Raw genomic sequence first — 20,318 nt, forward strand, 5'->3', positions numbered from 1 at the left:
CTCATGTCAGACAACATCTTGTTTTTGCTTTATGATGTCCGTTTGCTAGGCAACAGAATGGCCCTCAGGTCAGACAACATCCTTGCTTTAGATTTATGACATCAGAGCACCAGTGGACCAATTGTCCTTGTGGAAGCTGACCACACAGGAGGATGAGATTTCAGAAGTTATGCAGTAGGTTACTATCCGTGTTTGTAAGGCAAGTAGGAGGGGGGAATGGTAAAGGATGCTGAACCACTTAAAGCATAGCGGCCTTTTTGAAAGTGGGCTGGGGATACAAAAATAGAGATTATCCCTAATACCAATCCATCTGGAGTATCAGAGCCCAACATGCAAAGTGCAGGGGAAGGTTAAATGAGTTTTGTTCTTTGAGAAGGAAACACTATAGTTCTAAAGTGAGATAGTGCATTTCAACCTCAAAGGCAGCAAATTCCTCAAAGGGAACATTGCTAGCACCAGGATCTAAAGCAGGCTTTAGTAGTGTTGAAGGTTTGTTAACTATCATGACCAACACAATGTGATCCATATTACTTCCTTATTGACAGAAAATATATTCAGGCACAGGCTCCCACTAGAAGGTAATGAGGAAATTCAAATGCTGTGAACGTCTTTTTAATGCCTAAAGGAATGATTGTGAGTTTTACTTGCCATATAATTTGGTGAATTGATGCCGTATGCCGGAAGACTTGCTTTTTTTTTCCTTCAGTCTCGGCAAGGCAGAGAAATTCTGTGGTGAAACACTGCCACTGCTGGCCATTCAGTATAATCTGCAGATGGAAAAGTCCACTGTTAGCACAATTTTTATAAAGGGTAAACAGATCAATAGTATGGAGTCTATATTATTGTGAAAATCAACAGCTCATTAGAAAATCAAATCCCAATTTGTGTTTTTAAAATCCCATACTTTTTTTGAATCCCACGCCTCACTTGCTAACACTCTCTAAACAACTGTAGCACATACATTAGGACATAGATATATAGATCTTTTTGCCAGCCAAGTGGCAGTGAACCCTTCTCAATTCATTTGTGTTAGGATATGGTACACCATTAGCAATTAAGCCAGCTGATTAGTTGAGAGCGGAAGGGTTATGTTACAATTAATGGGAATAATAAAAACGATGAATAGCATATTTACCATCCTCATTTTAGCCAATTCCTACCAGTTCAGCAATAGTAAAGTTGAGACTCTTATGCTCAAACGCACTTTCACACAAATTCAGAAGTCTAAAAAAATGCCAATTTCTTTAATCTTAACATCTTAGTTTACAGTAGGGCATCCTGTCTACCCTACTACTCATTTAATTACCAAGATGAATGTATCCTACTGCTTAATAGGCAACAGAGTGGCCCTCATGTCAGACAACATCTTGTTTTTGCTTTATGATGTCCGTTTGCTAGGCAACAGAATGGCCCTCAGGTCAGACAACATTCTTGCTTTAGATTTATGACATCAGAGCACCAGTGGACCAATTGTCCTTGTGGAAGCTGACCACACAGGAGGATGAGATTTCAGAAGTTATGCAGTAGGTTACTATCCGTGTTTGTAAGGCAAGTAGGAGGGGGGAATGGTAAAGGATGCTGAACCACTTAAAGCATAGCGGCCTTTTTGAAAGTGGGCTGGGGATACAAAAATAGAGATTATCCCTAATACCAATCCATCTGGAGTATCAGAGCCCAACATGCAAAGTGCAGGGGAAGGTTAAATGAGTTTTGTTCTTTGAGAAGGAAACACTATAGTTCTAAAGTGAGATAGTGCATTTCAACCTCAAAGGCAGCAAATTCCTCAAAGGGAACATTGCTAGCACCAGGATCTAAAGCAGGCTTTAGTAGTGTTGAAGGTTTGTTAACTATCATGACCAACACAATGTGATCCATATTACTTCCTTATTGACAGAAAATATATTCAGGCACAGGCTCCCACTAGAAGGTAATGAGGAAATTCAAATGCTGTGAACGTCTTTTTAATGCCTAAAGGAATGATTGTGAGTTTTACTTGCCATATAATTTGGTGAATTGATGCCGTATGCCGGAAGACTTGCTTTTTTTTTTTTCCTTTAGTCTCGGCAAGGCAGAGAAATTCTGTGGTGAAACACTGCCACTGCTGGCCATTCAGTATAATCTGCAGATGGAAAAGTCCACTGTTAGCACAATTTGTATAAAGGGTAAACAGATCAATAGTATGGAGTCTATATTATTGTGAAAATCAACAGCTCATTAGAAAATCAAATCCCAATTTGTGTTTTTAAAATCCCATACTTTTTTTGAATCCCACGCCTCACTTGCTAACACTCTCTAAACAACTGTAGCACATACATTAGGACATAGATATATAGATCTTTTTGCCAGCCAAGTGGCAGTGAACCCTTCTCAATTCATTTGTGTTAGGATATGGTACACCATTAGCAATTAAGCCAGCTGATTAGTTGAGAGCGGAAGGGTTATGTTACAATTAATGGGAATAATAAAAACGATGAATAGCATATTTACCATCCTCATTTTAGCCAATTCCTACCAGTTCAGCAATAGTAAAGTTGAGACCCTTATGCTCAAACGCACTTTCACACAAATTCAGAAGTCTAAAAAAATGCCAATTTCTTTAATCTTAACATCTTAGTTTACAGTAGGGCATCCTGTCTACCCTACTACACATTTAATTACCAAGATGAATGTATCCTACTGCTGAATAGGCAACAGAGTGGCCCTCATGTCAGACAACATCTTGTTTTTGCTTTATGATGTCCGTTTGCTAGGCAACAGAATGGCCCTCAGGTCAGACAACATTCTTGCTTTAGATTTATGACGTCAGAGCACCAGTGGACCAATTGTCCTTGTGGAAGCTGACCACACAGGAGGATGAGATTTCAGAAGTTATGCAGTAGGTTACTATCCGTGTTTGTAAGGCAAGTAGGAGGGGGAATGGTAAAGGATGCTGAACCACTTAAAGCATAGCGGCCTTTTTGAAAGTGGGCTGGGGATACAAAAATAGAGATTATCCCTAATACCAATCCATCTGGAGTATCAGAGCCCAACATGCAAAGTGCAGGGGAAGGTTAAATGAGTTTTGTTCTTTGAGAAGGAAACACTATAGTTCTAAAGTGAGATAGTGCATTTCAACCTCAAAGGCAGCAAATTCCTCAAAGGGAACATTGCTAGCACCAGGATCTAAAGCAGGCTTTAGTAGTGTTGAAGGTTTGTTAACTATCATGACCAACACAATGTGATCCATATTACTTCCTTATTGACAGAAAATATATTCAGGCACAGGCTCCCACTAGAAGGTAATGAGGAAATTCAAATGCTGTGAACGTCTTTTTAATGCCTAAAGGAATGATTGTGAGTTTTACTTGCCATATAATTTGGTGAATTGATGCCGTATGCCGGAAGACTTGCTTTTTTTTTTTCCTTCAGTCTCGGCAAGGCAGAGAAATTCTGTGGTGAAACACTGCCACTGCTGGCCATTCAGTATAATCTGCAGATGGAAAAGTCCACTGTTAGCACAATTTTTATAAAGGGTAAACAGATCAATAGTATGGAGTCTATATTATTGTGAAAATCAACAGCTCATTAGAAAATCAAATCCCAATTTGTGTTTTTAAAATCCCATACTTTTTTTGAATCCCACGCCTCACTTGCTAACACTCTCTAAACAACTGTAGCACATACATTAGGACATAGATATATAGATCTTTTTGCCAGCCAAGTGGCAGTGAACCCTTCTCAATTCATTTGTGTTAGGATATGGTACACCATTAGCAATTAAGCCAGCTGATTAGTTGAGAGCGGAAGGGTTATGTTACAATTAATGGGAATAATAAAAACGATGAATAGCATATTTACCATCCTCATTTTAGCCAATTCCTACCAGTTCAGCAATAGTAAAGTTGAGACTCTTATGCTCAAACGCACTTTCACACAAATTCAGAAGTCTAAAAAAATGCCAATTTCTTTAATCTTAACAACTTAGTTTACAGTAGGGCATCCTGTCTACCCTACTACTCATTTAATTACCAAGATGAATGTATCCTACTGCTTAATAGGCAACAGAGTGGCCCTCATGTCAGACAACATCTTGTTTTTGCTTTATGATGTCCGTTTGCTAGGCAACAGAATGGCCCTCAGGTCAGACAACATTCTTGCTTTAGATTTATGACATCAGAGCACCAGTGGACCAATTGTCCTTGTGGAAGCTGACCACACAGGAGGATGAGATTTCAGAAGTTATGCAGTAGGTTACTATCCGTGTTTGTAAGGCAAGTAGGAGGGGGGAATGGTAAAGGATGCTGAACCACTTAAAGCATAGCGGCCTTTTTGAAAGTGGGCTGGGGATACAAAAATAGAGATTATCCCTAATACCAATCCATCTGGAGTATCAGAGCCCAACATGCCAAGTGCAGGGGAAGGTTAAATGAGTTTTGTTCTTTGAGAAGGAAACACTATAGTTCTAAAGTGAGATAGTGCATTTCAACCTCAAAGGCAGCAAATTCCTCAAAGGGAACATTGCTAGCACCAGGATCTAAAGCAGGCTTTAGTAGTGTTGAAGGTTTGTTAACTATCATGACCAACACAATGTGATCCATATTACTTCCTTATTGACAGAAAATATATTCAGGCACAGGCTCCCACTAGAAGGTAATGAGGAAATTCAAATGCTGTGAACGTCTTTTTAATGCCTAAAGGAATGATTGTGAGTTTTACTTGCCATATAATTTGGTGAATTGATGCCGTATGCCGGAAGACTTGCTTTTTTTTTTTCCTTCAGTCTCGGCAAGGCAGAGAAATTCTGTGGTGAAACACTGCCACTGCTGGCCATTCAGTATAATCTGCAGATGGAAAAGTCCACTGTTAGCACAATTTTTATAAAGGGTAAACAGATCAATAGTATGGAGTCTATATTATTGTGAAAATCAACAGCTCATTAGAAAATCAAATCCCAATTTGTGTTTTTAAAATCCCATACTTTTTTTGAATCCCACGCCTCACTTGCTAACACTCTCTAAACAACTGTAGCACATACATTAGGACATAGATATATAGATCTTTTTGCCAGCCAAGTGGCAGTGAACCCTTCTCAATTCATTGGTGTTAGGATATGGTACACCATTAGCAATTAAGCCAGCTGATTAGTTGAGAGCGGAAGGGTTATGTTACAATTAATGGGAATAATAAAAACGATGAATAGCATATTTACCATCCTCATTTTAGCCAATTCCTACCAGTTCAGCAATAGTAAAGTTGAGACTCTTATGCTCAAACGCACTTTCACACAAACTCAGAAGTCTAAAAAAATGCCAATTTCTTTAATCTTAACATCTTAGTTTACAGTAGGGCATCCTGTCTACCCTACTACTCATTTAATTACCAAGATGAATGTATCCTACTGCTTAATAGGCAACAGAGTGGCCCTCATGTCAGACAACATCTTGTTTTTGCTTTATGATGTCCGTTTGCTAGGCAACAGAATGGCCCTCAGGTCAGACAACATTCTTGCTTTAGATTTATGACGTCAGAGCAATTGTCCTTGTGGAAGCTGACCACACAGGAGGATGAGATTTCAGAAGTTATGCAGTAGGTTACTATCCGTGTTTGTAAGGCAAGTAGGAGGGGGAATGGTAAAGGATGCTGAACCACTTAAAGCATAGCGGCCTTTTTGAAAGTGGGCTGGGGATACAAAAATAGAGATTATCCCCAATACCAATCCATCTTGAGTATCAGAGCCCAACATGCAAAGTGCAGGGGAAGGTTAAATGAGTTTTGTTCTTTGAGAAGGAAACACTATAGTTCTAAAGTGAGATAGTGCATTTCAACCTCAAAGGCAGCAAATTCCTCAAAGGGAACATTGCAAGCACCAGGATCTAAAGCAGGCTTTAGTAGTGTTGAAGGTTTGTTAACTATCATGACCAACACAATGTGATCCATATTACTTCCTTATTGACAGAAAATATATTCAGGCACAGGCTCCCACTAGAAGGTAATGAGGAAATTCAAATGCTGTGAACGTCTTTTTAATGCCTAAAGGAATGATTGTGAGTTTTACTTGCCATATAATTTGGTGAATTGATGCCGTATGCCGGAAGACTTGCTTTTTTTTTTTTCCTTCAGTCTCGGCAAGGCAGAGAAATTCTGTGGTGAAACACTGCCACTGCTGGCCATTCAGTATAATCTGCAGATGGAAAAGTCCACTGTTAGCACAATTTTTATAAAGGGTAAACAGATCAATAGTATGGAGTCTATATTATTGTGAAAATCAACAGCTCATTAGAAAATCAAATCCCAATTTGTGTTTTTAAAATCCCATACTTTTTTTGAATCCCACGCCTCACTTGCTAACACTCTCTAAACAACTGTAGCACATACATTAGGACATAGATATATAGATCTTTTTGCCAGCCAAGTGGCAGTGAACCCTTCTCAATTCATTTGTGTTAGGATATGGTACACCATTAGCAATTAAGCCAGCTGATTAGTTGAGAGCGGAAGGGTTATGTTACAATTAATGGGAATAATAAAAACGATGAATAGCATATTTACCATCCTCATTTTAGCCAATTCCTACCAGTTCAGCAATAGTAAAGTTGAGACCCTTATGCTCAAACGCACTTTCACACAAATTCAGAAGTCTAAAAAAATGCCAATTTCTTTAATCTTAACATCTTAGTTTACAGTAGGGCATCCTGTCTACCCTACTACACATTTAATTACCAAGATGAATGTATCCTACTGCTGAATAGGCAACAGAGTGGCCCTCATGTCAGACAACATCTTGTTTTTGCTTTATGATGTCCGTTTGCTAGGCAACAGAATGGCCCTCAGGTCAGACAACATTCTTGCTTTAGATTTATGACGTCAGAGCACCAGTGGACCAATTGTCCTTGTGGAAGCTGACCACACAGGAGGATGAGATTTCAGAAGTTATGCAGTAGGTTACTATCCGTGTTTGTAAGGCAAGTAGGAGGGGGAATGGTAAAGGATGCTGAACCACTTAAAGCATAGCGGCCTTTTTGAAAGTGGGCTGGGGATACAAAAATAGAGATTATCCCTAATACCAATCCATCTGGAGTATCAGAGCCCAACATGCAAAGTGCAGGGGAAGGTTAAATGAGTTTTGTTCTTTGAGAAGGAAACACTATAGTTCTAAAGTGAGATAGTGCATTTCAACCTCAAAGGCAGCAAATTCCTCAAAGGGAACATTGCTAGCACCATGATCTAAAGCAGGCTTTAGTAGTGTTGAAGGTTTGTTAACTATCATGACCAACACAATGTGATCCATATTACTTCCTTATTGACAGAAAATATATTCAGGCACAGGCTCCCACTAGAAGGTAATGAGGAAATTCAAATGCTGTGAACGTCTTTTTAATGCCTAAAGGAATGATTGTGAGTTTTACTTGCCATATAATTTGGTGAATTGATGCCGTATGCCGGAAGACTTGCTTTTTTTTTTTCCTTCAGTCTCGGCAAGGCAGAGAAATTCTGTGGTGAAACACTGCCACTGCTGGCCATTCAGTATAATCTGCAGATGGAAAAGTCCACTGTTAGCACAATTTTTATAAAGGGTAAACAGATCAATAGTATGGAGTCTATATTATTGTGAAAATCAACAGCTCATTAGAAAATCAAATCCCAATTTGTGTTTTTAAAATCCCATACTTTTTTTGAATCCCACGCCTCACTTGCTAACACTCTCTAAACAACTGTAGCACATACATTAGGACATAGATATATAGATCTTTTTGCCAGCCAAGTGGCAGTGAACCCTTCTCAATTCATTGGTGTTAGGATATGGTACACCATTAGCAATTAAGCCAGCTGATTAGTTGAGAGCGGAAGGGTTATGTTACAATTAATGGGAATAATAAAAACGATGAATAGCATATTTACCATCCTCATTTTAGCCAATTCCTACCAGTTCAGCAATAGTAAAGTTGAGACCCTTATGCTCAAACGCACTTTCACACAAATTCAGAAGTCTAAAAAAATGCCAATTTCTTTAATCTTAACATCTTAGTTTACAGTAGGGCATCCTGTCTACCCTACTACACATTTAATTACCAAGATGAATGTATCCTACTGCTGAATAGGCAACAGAGTGGCCCTCATGTCAGACAACATCTTGTTTTTGCTTTATGATGTCCGTTTGCTAGGCAACAGAATGGCCCTCAGGTCAGACAACATTCTTGCTTTAGATTTATGACGTCAGAGCACCAGTGGACCAATTGTCCTTGTGGAAGCTGACCACACAGGAGGATGAGATTTCAGAAGTTATGCAGTAGGTTACTATCCGTGTTTGTAAGGCAAGTAGGAGGGGGAATGGTAAAGGATGCTGAACCACTTAAAGCATAGCGGCCTTTTTGAAAGTGGGCTGGGGATACAAAAATAGAGATTATCCCTAATACCAATCCATCTGGAGTATCAGAGCCCAACATGCAAAGTGCAGGGGAAGGTTAAATGAGTTTTGTTCTTTGAGAAGGAAACACTATAGTTCTAAAGTGAGATAGTGCATTTCAACCTCAAAGGCAGCAAATTCCTCAAAGGGAACATTGCTAGCACCAGGATCTAAAGCAGGCTTTAGTAGTGTTGAAGGTTTGTTAACTATCATGACCAACACAATGTGATCCATATTACTTCCTTATTGACAGAAAATATATTCAGGCACAGGCTCCCACTAGAAGGTAATGAGGAAATTCAAATGCTGTGAACGTCTTTTTAATGCCTAAAGGAATGATTGTGAGTTTTACTTGCCATATAATTTGGTGAATTGATGCCGTATGCCGGAAGACTTGCTTTTTTTTTTTCCTTCAGTCTCGGCAAGGCAGAGAAATTCTGTGGTGAAACACTGCCACTGCTGGCCATTCAGTATAATCTGCAGATGGAAAAGTCCACTGTTAGCACAATTTTTATAAAGGGTAAACAGATCAATAGTATGGAGTCTATATTATTGTGAAAATCAACAGCTCATTAGAAAATCAAATCCCAATTTGTGTTTTTAAAATCCCATACTTTTTTTGAATCCCACGCCTCACTTGCTAACACTCTCTAAACAACTGTAGCACATACATTAGGACATAGATATATAGATCTTTTTGCCAGCCAAGTGGCAGTGAACCCTTCTCAATTCATTTGTGTTAGGATATGGTACACCATTAGCAATTAAGCCAGCTGATTAGTTGAGAGCGGAAGGGTTATGTTACAATTAATGGGAATAATAAAAACGATGAATAGCATATTTACCATCCTCATTTTAGCCAATTCCTACCAGTTCAGCAATAGTAAAGTTGAGACTCTTATGCTCAAACGCACTTTCACACAAATTCAGAAGTCTAAAAAAATGCCAATTTCTTTAATCTTAACAACTTAGTTTACAGTAGGGCATCCTGTCTACCCTACTACTCATTTAATTACCAAGATGAATGTATCCTACTGCTTAATAGGCAACAGAGTGGCCCTCATGTCAGACAACATCTTGTTTTTGCTTTATGATGTCCGTTTGCTAGGCAACAGAATGGCCCTCAGGTCAGACAACATTCTTGCTTTAGATTTATGACATCAGAGCACCAGTGGACCAATTGTCCTTGTGGAAGCTGACCACACAGGAGGATGAGATTTCAGAAGTTATGCAGTAGGTTACTATCCGTGTTTGTAAGGCAAGTAGGAGGGGGGAATGGTAAAGGATGCTGAACCACTTAAAGCATAGCGGCCTTTTTGAAAGTGGGCTGGGGATACAAAAATAGAGATTATCCCTAATACCAATCCATCTGGAGTATCAGAGCCCAACATGCCAAGTGCAGGGGAAGGTTAAATGAGTTTTGTTCTTTGAGAAGGAAACACTATAGTTCTAAAGTGAGATAGTGCATTTCAACCTCAAAGGCAGCAAATTCCTCAAAGGGAACATTGCTAGCACCAGGATCTAAAGCAGGCTTTAGTAGTGTTGAAGGTTTGTTAACTATCATGACCAACACAATGTGATCCATATTACTTCCTTATTGACAGAAAATATATTCAGGCACAGGCTCCCACTAGAAGGTAATGAGGAAATTCAAATGCTGTGAACGTCTTTTTAATGCCTAAAGGAATGATTGTGAGTTTTACTTGCCATATAATTTGGTGAATTGATGCCGTATGCCGGAAGACTTGCTTTTTTTTTTTCCTTCAGTCTCGGCAAGGCAGAGAAATTCTGTGGTGAAACACTGCCACTGCTGGCCATTCAGTATAATCTGCAGATGGAAAAGTCCACTGTTAGCACAATTTTTATAAAGGGTAAACAGATCAATAGTATGGAGTCTATATTATTGTGAAAATCAACAGCTCATTAGAAAATCAAATCCCAATTTGTGTTTTTAAAATCCCATACTTTTTTTGAATCCCACGCCTCACTTGCTAACACTCTCTAAACAACTGTAGCACATACATTAGGACATAGATATATAGATCTTTTTGCCAGCCAAGTGGCAGTGAACCCTTCTCAATTCATTGGTGTTAGGATATGGTACACCATTAGCAATTAAGCCAGCTGATTAGTTGAGAGCGGAAGGGTTATGTTACAATTAATGGGAATAATAAAAACGATGAATAGCATATTTACCATCCTCATTTTAGCCAATTCCTACCAGTTCAGCAATAGTAAAGTTGAGACTCTTATGCTCAAACGCACTTTCACACAAATTCAGAAGTCTAAAAAAATGCCAATTTCTTTAATCTTAACATCTTAGTTTACAGTAGGGCATCCTGTCTACCCTACTACTCATTTAATTACCAAGATGAATGTATCCTACTGCTTAATAGGCAACAGAGTGGCCCTCATGTCAGACAACATCTTGTTTTTGCTTTATGATGTCCGTTTGCTAGGCAACAGAATGGCCCTCAGGTCAGACAACATTCTTGCTTTAGATTTATGACGTCAGAGCAATTGTCCTTGTGGAAGCTGACCACACAGGAGGATGAGATTTCAGAAGTTATGCAGTAGGTTACTATCCGTGTTTGTAAGGCAAGTAGGAGGGGGAATGGTAAAGGATGCTGAACCACTTAAAGCATAGCGGCCTTTTTGAAAGTGGGCTGGGGATACAAAAATAGAGATTATCCCCAATACCAATCCATCTTGAGTATCAGAGCCCAACATGCAAAGTGCAGGGGAAGGTTAAATGAGTTTTGTTCTTTGAGAAGGAAACACTATAGTTCTAAAGTGAGATAGTGCATTTCAACCTCAAAGGCAGCAAATTCCTCAAAGGGAACATTGCAAGCACCAGGATCTAAAGCAGGCTTTAGTAGTGTTGAAGGTTTGTTAACTATCATGACCAACACAATGTGATCCATATTACTTCCTTATTGACAGAAAATATATTCAGGCACAGGCTCCCACTAGAAGGTAATGAGGAAATTCAAATGCTGTGAACGTCTTTTTAATGCCTAAAGGAATGATTGTGAGTTTTACTTGCCATATAATTTGGTGAATTGATGCCGTATGCCGGAAGACTTGCTTTTTTTTTTTTCCTTCAGTCTCGGCAAGGCAGAGAAATTCTGTGGTGAAACACTGCCACTGCTGGCCATTCAGTATAATCTGCAGATGGAAAAGTCCACTGTTAGCACAATTTTTATAAAGGGTAAACAGATCAATAGTATGGAGTCTATATTATTGTGAAAATCAACAGCTCATTAGAAAATCAAATCCCAATTTGTGTTTTTAAAATCCCATACTTTTTTTGAATCCCACGCCTCACTTGCTAACACTCTCTAAACAACTGTAGCACATACATTAGGACATAGATATATAGATCTTTTTGCCAGCCAAGTGGCAGTGAACCCTTCTCAATTCATTTGTGTTAGGATATGGTACACCATTAGCAATTAAGCCAGCTGATTAGTTGAGAGCGGAAGGGTTATGTTACAATTAATGGGAATAATAAAAACGATGAATAGCATATTTACCATCCTCATTTTAGCCAATTCCTACCAGTTCAGCAATAGTAAAGTTGAGACCCTTATGCTCAAACGCACTTTCACACAAATTCAGAAGTCTAAAAAAATGCCAATTTCTTTAATCTTAACATCTTAGTTTACAGTAGGGCATCCTGTCTACCCTACTACACATTTAATTACCAAGATGAATGTATCCTACTGCTGAATAGGCAACAGAGTGGCCCTCATGTCAGACAACATCTTGTTTTTGCTTTATGATGTCCGTTTGCTAGGCAACAGAATGGCCCTCAGGTCAGACAACATTCTTGCTTTAGATTTATGACGTCAGAGCACCAGTGGACCAATTGTCCTTGTGGAAGCTGACCACACAGGAGGATGAGATTTCAGAAGTTATGCAGTAGGTTACTATCCGTGTTTGTAAGGCAAGTAGGAGGGGGAATGGTAAAGGATGCTGAACCACTTAAAGCATAGCGGCCTTTTTGAAAGTGGGCTGGGGATACAAAAATAGAGATTATCCCTAATACCAATCCATCTGGAGTATCAGAGCCCAACATGCAAAGTGCAGGGGAAGGTTAAATGAGTTTTGTTCTTTGAGAAGGAAACACTATAGTTCTAAAGTGAGATAGTGCATTTCAACCTCAAAGGCAGCAAATTCCTCAAAGGGAACATTGCTAGCACCATGATCTAAAGCAGGCTTTAGTAGTGTTGAAGGTTTGTTAACTATCATGACCAACACAATGTGATCCATATTACTTCCTTATTGACAGAAAATATATTCAGGCACAGGCTCCCACTAGAAGGTAATGAGGAAATTCAAATGCTGTGAACGTCTTTTTAATGCCTAAAGGAATGATTGTGAGTTTTACTTGCCATATAATTTGGTGAATTGATGCCGTATGCCGGAAGACTTGCTTTTTTTTTTTCCTTCAGTCTCGGCAAGGCAGAGAAATTCTGTGGTGAAACACTGCCACTGCTGGCCATTCAGTATAATCTGCAGATGGAAAAGTCCACTGTTAGCACAATTTTTATAAAGGGTAAACAGATCAATAGTATGGAGTCTATATTATTGTGAAAATCAACAGCTCATTAGAAAATCAAATCCCAATTTGTGTTTTTAAAATCCCATACTTTTTTTGAATCCCACGCCTCACTTGCTAACACTCTCTAAACAACTGTAGCACATACATTAGGACATAGATATATAGATCTTTTTGCCAGCCAAGTGGCAGTGAACCCTTCTCAATTCATTGGTGTTAGGATATGGTACACCATTAGCAATTAAGCCAGCTGATTAGTTGAGAGCGGAAGGGTTATGTTACAATTAATGGGAATAATAAAAACGATGAATAGCATATTTACCATCCTCATTTTAGCCAATTCCTACCAGTTCAGCAATAGTAAAGTTGAGACTCTTATGCTCAAACGCACTTTCACACAAATTCAGAAGTCTAAAAAAATGCCAATTTCTTTAATCTTAACATCTTAGTTTACAGTAGGGCATCCTGTCTACCCTACTACTCATTTAATTACCAAGATGAATGTATCCTACTGCTTAATAGGCAACAGAGTGGCCCTCATGTCAGACAACATCTTGTTTTTGCTTTATGATGTCCGTTTGCTAGGCAACAGAATGGCCCTCAGGTCAGACAACATTCTTGCTTTAGATTTATGACGTCAGAGCAATTGTCCTTGTGGAAGCTGACCACACAGGAGGATGAGATTTCAGAAGTTATGCAGTAGGTTACTATCCGTGTTTGTAAGGCAAGTAGGAGGGGGAATGGTAAAGGATGCTGAACCACTTAAAGCATAGCGGCCTTTTTGAAAGTGGGCTGGGGATACAAAAATAGAGATTATCCCCAATACCAATCCATCTTGAGTATCAGAGCCCAACATGCAAAGTGCAGGGGAAGGTTAAATGAGTTTTGTTCTTTGAGAAGGAAACACTATAGTTCTAAAGTGAGATAGTGCATTTCAACCTCAAAGGCAGCAAATTCCTCAAAGGGAACATTGCAAGCACCAGGATCTAAAGCAGGCTTTAGTAGTGTTGAAGGTTTGTTAACTATCATGACCAACACAATGTGATCCATATTACTTCCTTATTGACAGAAAATATATTCAGGCACAGGCTCCCACTAGAAGGTAATGAGGAAATTCAAATGCTGTGAACGTCTTTTTAATGCCTAAAGGAATGATTGTGAGTTTTACTTGCCATATAATTTGGTGAATTGATGCCGTATGCCGGAAGACTTGCTTTTTTTTTTTTCCTTCAGTCTCGGCAAGGCAGAGAAATTCTGTGGTGAAACACTGCCACTGCTGGCCATTCAGTATAATCTGCAGATGGAAAAGTCCACTGTTAGCACAATTTTTATAAAGGGTAAACAGATCAATAGTATGGAGTCTATATTATTGTGAAAATCAACAGCTCATTAGAAAATCAAATCCCAATTTGTGTTTTTAAAATCCCATACTTTTTTTGAATCCCACGCCTCACTTGCTAACACTCTCTAAACAACTGTAGCACATACATTAGGACATAGATATATAGATCTTTTTGCCAGCCAAGTGGCAGTGAACCCTTCTCAATTCATTTGTGTTAGGATATGGTACACCATTAGCAATTAAGCCAGCTGATTAGTTGAGAGCGGAAGGGTTATGTTACAATTAATGGGAATAATAAAAACGATGAATAGCATATTTACCATCCTCATTTTAGCCAATTCCTACCAGTTCAGCAATAGTAAAGTTGAGACCCTTATGCTCAAACGCACTTTCACACAAATTCAGAAGTCTAAAAAAATGCCAATTTCTTTAATCTTAACATCTTAGTTTACAGTAGGGCATCCTGTCTACCCTACTACACATTTAATTACCAAGATGAATGTATCCTACTGCTGAATAGGCAACAGAGTGGCCCTCATGTCAGACAACATCTTGTTTTTGCTTTATGATGTCCGTTTGCTAGGCAACAGAATGGCCCTCAGGTCAGACAACATTCTTGCTTTAGATTTATGACGTCAGAGCACCAGTGGACCAATTGTCCTTGTGGAAGCTGACCACACAGGAGGATGAGATTTCAGAAGTTATGCAGTAGGTTACTATCCGTGTTTGTAAGGCAAGTAGGAGGGGGAATGGTAAAGGATGCTGAACCACTTAAAGCATAGCGGCCTTTTTGAAAGTGGGCTGGGGATACAAAAATAGAGATTATCCCTAATACCAATCCATCTGGAGTATCAGAGCCCAACATGCAAAGTGCAGGGGAAGGTTAAATGAGTTTTGTTCTTTGAGAAGGAAACACTATAGTTCTAAAGTGAGATAGTGCATTTCAACCTCAAAGGCAGCAAATTCCTCAAAGGGAACATTGCTAGCACCATGATCTAAAGCAGGCTTTAGTAGTGTTGAAGGTTTGTTAACTATCATGACCAACACAATGTGATCCATATTACTTCCTTATTGACAGAAAATATATTCAGGCACAGGCTCCCACTAGAAGGTAATGAGGAAATTCAAATGCTGTGAACGTCTTTTTAATGCCTAAAGGAATGATTGTGAGTTTTACTTGCCATATAATTTGGTGAATTGATGCCGTATGCCGGAAGACTTGCTTTTTTTTTTTTTCTTCAGTCTCGGCAAGGCAGAGAAATTCTGTGGTGAAACACTGCCACTGCTGGCCATTCAGTATAATCTGCAGATGGAAAAGTCCACTGTTAGCACAATTTTTATAAAGGGTAAACAGATCAATAGTATGGAGTCTATATTATTGTGAAAATCAACAGCTCATTAGAAAATCAAATCCCAATTTGTGTTTTTAAAATCCCATACTTTTTTTGAATCCCACGCCTCACTTGCTAACACTCTCTAAACAACTGTAGCACATACATTAGGACATAGATATATAGATCTTTTTGCCAGCCAAGTGGCAGTGAACCCTTCTCAATTCATTTGTGTTAGGATATGGTACACCATTAGCAATTAAGCCAGCTGATTAGTTGAGAGCGGAAGGGTTATGTTACAATTAATGGGAATAATAAAAACGATGAATAGCATATTTACCATCCTCATTTTAGCCAATTCCTACCAGTTCAGCAATAGTAAAGTTGAGACTCTTATGCTCAAACGCACTTTCACACAAATTCAGAAGTCTAAAAAAATGCCAATTTCTTTAATCTTAACATCTTAGTTTACAGTAGGGCATCCTGTCTACCCTACTACTCATTTAATTACCAAGATGAATGTATCCTACTGCTTAATAGGCAACAGAGTGGCCCTCATGTCAGACAACATCTTGTTTTTGCTTTATGATGTCCGTTTGCTAGGCAACAGAATGGCCCTCAGGTCAGACAACATTCTTGCTTTAGATTTATGACGTCAGAGCAATTGTCCTTGTGGAAGCTGACCACACAGGAGGATGAGATTTCAGAAGTTATGCAGTAGGTTACTATCCGTGTTTGTAAGGCAAGTAGGAGGGGGAATGGTAAAGGATGCTGAACCACTTAAAGCATAGCGGCCTTTTTGAAAGTGGGCTGGGGATACAAAAATAGAGATTATCCCCAATACCAATCCATCTTGAGTATCAGAGCCCAACATGCAAAGTGCAGGGGAAGGTTAAATGAGTTTTGTTCTTTGAGAAGGAAACACTATAGTTCTAAAGTGAGATAGTGCATTTCAACCTCAAAGGCAGCAAATTCCTCAAAGGGAACATTGCAAGCACCAGGATCTAAAGCAGGCTTTAGTAGTGTTGAAGGTTTGTTAACTATCATGACCAACACAATGTGATCCATATTACTTCCTTATTGACAGAAAATATATTCAGGCACAGGCTCCCACTAGAAGGTAATGAGGAAATTCAAATGCTGTGAACGTCTTTTTAATGCCTAAAGGAATGATTGTGAGTTTTACTTGCCATATAATTTGGTGAATTGATGCCGTATGCCGGAAGACTTGCTTTTTTTTTTTTCCTTCAGTCTCGGCAAGGCAGAGAAATTCTGTGGTGAAACACTGCCACTGCTGGCCATTCAGTATAATCTGCAGATGGAAAAGTCCACTGTTAGCACAATTTTTATAAAGGGTAAACAGATCAATAGTATGGAGTCTATATTATTGTGAAAATCAACAGCTCATTAGAAAATCAAATCCCAATTTGTGTTTTTAAAATCCCATACTTTTTTTGAATCCCACGCCTCACTTGCTAACACTCTCTAAACAACTGTAGCACATACATTAGGACATAGATATATAGATCTTTTTGCCAGCCAAGTGGCAGTGAACCCTTCTCAATTCATTTGTGTTAGGATATGGTACACCATTAGCAATTAAGCCAGCTGATTAGTTGAGAGCGGAAGGGTTATGTTACAATTAATGAGAATAATAAAAACGATGAATAGCATATTTACCATCCTCATTTTAGCCAATTCCTACCAGTTCAGCAATAGTAAAGTTGAGACCCTTATGCTCAAACGCACTTTCACACAAATTCAGAAGTCTAAAAAAATGCCAATTTCTTTAATCTTAACATCTTAGTTTACAGTAGGGCATCCTGTCTACCCTACTACACATTTAATTACCAAGATGAATGTATCCTACTGCTGAATAGGCAACAGAGTGGCCCTCATGTCAGACAACATCTTGTTTTTGCTTTATGATGTCCGTTTGCTAGGCAACAGAATGGCCCTCAGGTCAGACAACATTCTTGCTTTAGATTTATGACGTCAGAGCACCAGTGGACCAATTGTCCTTGTGGAAGCTGACCACACAGGAGGATGAGATTTCAGAAGTTATGCAGTAGGTTACTATCCGTGTTTGTAAGGCAAGTAGGAGGGGGAATGGTAAAGGATGCTGAACCACTTAAAGCATAGCGGCCTTTTTGAAAGTGGGCTGGGGATACAAAAATAGAGATTATCCCTAATACCAATCCATCTGGAGTATCAGAGCCCAACATGCAAAGTGCAGGGGAAGGTTAAATGAGTTTTGTTCTTTGAGAAGGAAACACTATAGTTCTAAAGTGAGATAGTGCATTTCAACCTCAAAGGCAGCAAATTCCTCAAAGGGAACATTGCTAGCACCAGGATCTAAAGCAGGCTTTAGTAGTGTTGAAGGTTTGCTAACTATCATGACCAACACAATGTGATCCATATTACTTCCTTATTGACAGAAAATATATTCAGGCACAGGCTCCCACTAGAAGGTAATGAGGAAATTCAAATGCTGTGAACGTCTTTTTAATGCCTAAAGGAATGATTGTGAGTTTTACTTGCCATATAATTTGGTGAATTGATGCCGTATGCCGGAAGACTTGCTTTTTTTTTTTTTTCTTCAGTCTCGGCAAGGCAGAGAAATTCTGTGGTGAAACACTGCCACTGCTGGCCATTCAGTATAATCTGCAAATGGAAAAGTCCACTGTTAGCACAATTTTTATAAAGGGTAAACAGATCAATAGTATGGAGTCTATATTATTGTGAAAATCAACAGCTCATTAGAAAATCAAATCCCAATTTGTGTTTTTAAAATCCCATACTTTTTTTGAATCCCACGCCTCACTTGCTAACACTCTCTAAACAACTGTAGCACATACATTAGGACCTAGATATATAGATCTTTTTGCCAGCCAAGTGGCAGTGAACCCTTCTCAATTCATTTGTGTTAGGATATGGTACACCATTAGCAATTAAGCCAGCTGATTAGTTGAGAGCGGAAGGGTTATGTTACAATTAATGGGAATAATAAAAACGATGAATAGCATATTTACCATCCTCATTTTAGCCAATTCCTATCAGTTCAGCAATAGTAAAGTTGAGACTCTTATGCTCAAACGCACTTTCACACAAATTCAGAAGTCTAAAAAAATGCCAATTTCTTTAATCTTAACATCTTAGTTTACAGTAGGGCATCCTGTCTACCCTACTACTCATTTAATTACCAAGATGAATGTATCCTACTGCTTAGTAGGCAACAGAGTGGCCCTCATGTCAGACAACATCTTGTTTTTGCTTTATGATGTCCGTTTGCTAGGCAACAGAATGGCCCTCAGGTCAGACAACATTCTTGCTTTAGATTTATGACATCAGAGCACCAGTGGACCAATTGTCCTTGTGGAAGCTGACCACACAGGAGGATGAGATTTCAGAAGTTATGCAGTAGGTTACTATCCGTGTTTGTAAGGCAAGTAGGAGGGGGGAATGGTAAAGGATGCTGAACCACTTAAAGCATAGCGGCCTTTTTGAAAGTGGGCTGGGGATACAAAAATAGAGATTATCCCTAATACCAATCCATCTGGAGTATCAGAGCCCAACATGCAAAGTGCAGGGGAAGGTTAAATGAGTTTTGTTCTTTGAGAAGGAAACACTATAGTTCTAAAGTGAGATAGTGCATTTCAACCTCAAAGGCAGCAAATTCCTCAAAGGGAACATTGCTAGCACCAGGATCTAAAGCAGGCTTTAGTAGTGTTGAAGGTTTGTTAACTATCATGACCAACACAATGTGATCCATATTACTTCCTTATTGACAGAAAATATATTCAGGCACAGGCTCCCACTAGAAGGTAATGAGGAAATTCAAATGCTGTGAACGTCTTTTTAATGCCTAAAGGAATGATTGTGAGTTTTACTTGCCATATAATTTGGTGAATTGATGCCGTATGCCGGAAGACTTTTTTTTTTTTTTCCTTCAGTCTCGGCAAGGCAGAGAAATTCTGTGGTGAAACACTGCCACTGCTGGCCATTCAGTATAATCTGCAGATGGAAAAGTCCACTGTTAGCACAATTTTTATAAAGGGTAAACAGATCAATAGTATGGAGTCTATATTATTGTGAAAATCAACAGCTCATTAGAAAATCAAATCCCAATTTGTGTTTTTAAAATCCCATACTTTTTTTGAATCCCACGCCTCACTTGCTAACACTCTCTAAACAACTGTAGCACATACATTAGGACATAGATATATAGATCTTTTTGCCAGCCAAGTGGCAGTGAACCCTTCTCAATTCATTTGTGTTAGGATATGGTACACCATTAGCAATTAAGCCAGCTGATTAGTTGAGAGCGGAAGGGTTATGTTACAATTAATGGGAATAATAAAAACGATGAATAGCATATTTACCATCCTCATTTTAGCCAATTCCTACCAGTTCAGCAATAGTAAAGTTGAGACCCTTATGCTCAAACGCACTTTCACACAAATTCAGAAGTCTAAAAAAATGCCAATTTCTTTAATCTTAACATCTTAGTTTACAGTAGGGCATCCTGTCTACCCTACTACACATTTAATTACCAAGATGAATGTATCCTACTGCTGAATAGGCAACAGAGTGGCCCTCATGTCAGACAACATCTTGTTTTTGCTTTATGATGTCCGTTTGCTAGGCAACAGAATGGCCCTCAGGTCAGACAACATTCTTGCTTTAGATTTATGACGT

At 38.9% G+C, this 20,318-nt stretch overlaps 1 long non-coding RNA gene across 1 annotated transcript; it reads right to left on the reverse strand.

The window, feature by feature from the left end:
• Positions 1 to 1,997: 1,997 nt before the first annotated feature.
• On the reverse strand, positions 1,998 to 16,933 carry LOC147748899 (uncharacterized). Its single transcript, XR_015299731.1, has 12 exons — positions 16,811 to 16,933; positions 15,471 to 15,592; positions 14,120 to 14,241; positions 12,781 to 12,901; positions 11,430 to 11,551; positions 10,091 to 10,211; positions 8,740 to 8,860; positions 7,390 to 7,510; positions 6,039 to 6,160; positions 4,700 to 4,820; positions 3,349 to 3,469; positions 1,998 to 2,119 (listed from the first exon to the last, which is right to left on the reverse strand). It is a non-coding gene; the product is annotated as an uncharacterized LOC147748899 (long non-coding RNA).
• Between the last annotated feature and the right edge of the window lie 3,385 nt (positions 16,934 to 20,318).

The sequence above is a fragment of the Lissotriton vulgaris genome, chromosome 1_1, assembly GCF_964263255.1.
Source record: "Lissotriton vulgaris chromosome 1_1, aLisVul1.2, whole genome shotgun sequence".
Lineage (NCBI taxonomy): Eukaryota > Metazoa > Chordata > Amphibia > Caudata > Salamandridae > Lissotriton > Lissotriton vulgaris.